This window comes from Cryptomeria japonica, unplaced genomic scaffold, assembly GCF_030272615.1.
Source record: "Cryptomeria japonica unplaced genomic scaffold, Sugi_1.0 HiC_scaffold_20, whole genome shotgun sequence".
NCBI classification, from domain to species: domain Eukaryota; kingdom Viridiplantae; phylum Streptophyta; class Pinopsida; order Cupressales; family Cupressaceae; genus Cryptomeria; species Cryptomeria japonica.
This window is the reverse complement of record NW_026728842.1, coordinates 1962840-1965000: the sequence shown is the minus strand read 5'-3', so window position 1 is coordinate 1965000 and position 2161 is coordinate 1962840.

The window sequence follows — 2161 nt, the reverse complement described above, 5'->3', positions numbered from 1 at the left end:
GCTCCAAGGTGCGGCGTGCACGAAGTCGGAGCCCGGTTTGCCCCGGGTGCGCCCTGGTGGGCACCATGGTGCGCACCAAGGAGCGCTCCGAAGTGTGCTCCAAGGTGCGGCCTGCACGAAGTCGGAGCCCGGTTTGCCCCGGGCGTGCACCGCGGGTGGGCACCTTGGTGCGCATGCCTTGCCTGGGCTGCGCACCAGGGCGGGCTCAAGATGGCACCCGCGTTCCGTTTTTTTCACTATCTTTCAAAACGGAAATTTTAAAATCTCATTTTTTTTTGCCTTTTCTGGAAATTAGTGAAGGCAGCGCATCAAAGGTGCGCACCTCGCTGCCCACCACGGTGCGCAACGCCGGTGGGCACCCGGGAGTGCTTCGAAGTGTGCTCCAAGGTGCTGCGTGCACGTTGTCGGAGCCCGGTTTGCCCCGGGTGCGCACCTCGCGTGCACCTTCGTCGGGGTGGGCACCTTGGCTGGGTTTGCCCCGGCTGCGCTCCGAAGCGGGGTTATTGGAGCGCCGCCTCTTTTTTTGTCGGAGCGTTTGGTGGGGTTTCTCGCATTGGCTCTTCCCAGGCCCGGTTGCCACCCTGGCGCGCACGAAGTCGGAAGTAGGGTTAATTGCCCGGGTGCGCACCTTTGCCAGGGTGGGCACCTTACCTGGGCTGTGCACCAGGGCGGGCTCAAGATGGCACCCGCGTTCCGTTTTTTTCACTATCTTTCAAAACGGAAATTTTAAAATCTCCTCTTTTTTTTGCCTTTTCTGGAAATTAGTGAAGGCAGCGCATCAAAGGTGCGCACCTCGCTGCCCACCTTGGTGTGCTCTGAGGTGCGCACCCGGGAGCGCTACGAAGTGTGCTCCAAGGTGCGGCGTGCACGTTGTCGGAGCCCGGTTTGCCCCGGGTGCGCACCTCGCCTGCACCTTGGCCGGGGTGGGCACCCTGGCTGGGTTTGCCCAGGGTGCGCTCCGAAGCGGGGTTACTGGAGCGCCCCCTCTTTTTTTGTCAGAGCGTTTGGTGGGGTTTCTCGCATTGGCTCTTCCCAGGCCCGGTTGTTGGGTGCGCTCCCACCCTGGCGCGCGCGAAGTTGGAAGTTGGGTTAATTGCCCGGGCGCGCACCTTCGCCAGGGTGGGCACCTTGGTGCGCACACCTTGGCTGGGCTGCGCACCAGGGCGGGCTCAAGATGGCACCAGCATTCCCTTTTTCTCACTATCTTTCAAAACGGAAATTTTAAAATCTCGTTTTTTTTTGCCTTTTATGGAAATTAGTGAAGGCATCGCATCAAAGGTGCGCACCTCGCTGCCCACCTTGGTGTGCTCCGAGGTGCCCACCACGGTGCGCTCCGAGGTGCCCACCACGGTGCGCAACGCCGGTGCGAACCCGGGAGCGCCCCGATGTGTGCTCCAAGGTGCGGCGTGCACGAAGCCGGACCCCGGTTTGCCCCGGGTGCGCACCTCGCGTGCACCTTGGTGCGCACACCTTGGCTGGGTTGCGCGGCCTGGTGGGCACCATGGTGCGCACCAAGGAGCGCTCCGAAGTGTGCTCCAAGGTGCGGCGTGCACGAAGTCCTAGCCCGGTTTGCCCCGGGTGCGCACCTTCGCCGCGGTGGGCACCATGGCGTGCACGAAGTCGGAGCCCGGTTTGCCCCGGGTGCGCACCTCGCGTGCACCTTCGCCGGGGTGGGCACCTCGGCTGGGTTGCGCGCCCTGGTGCGCACCAAGGAGCGCTCCGAAGTGTGCTCCAAGGTGCGGCGTGCACGAAGTCGGAGCCCGGTTTGCCCCGGGTGCGCACCTCGCGTGCACCTTCGGCGGGGTTGCGCGCCCTGGTGCGCACCAAGGAGCGCTCCGAAGTGTGCTCCAAGGTGCGGCGTGCACGAAGTCGGAGCCCGGTTTGCCCCGGGTGCGCACCTCGCGTGCACCTTCGGCGGGGTTGCGCGCCCTGGTGGGCACCATGGTGCGCACCAAGGAGCGCTCCGAAGTGTGCTCCAAGGTGCGGCGTGCACGAAGTCGGAGCCCGGTTTGCCCCGGGTGCGCACCTCGCGTGCACCTTCGCCGCGGTGGGCACCATGGCGTGCACGAAGTCGGAGCCCGGTTTGCCCCGGGTGCGCACCTCGCGTGCACCTTCGCCGGGGTGGGCACCTCGGCTGGGTTGCGCGCCCTGGTGCGCACCA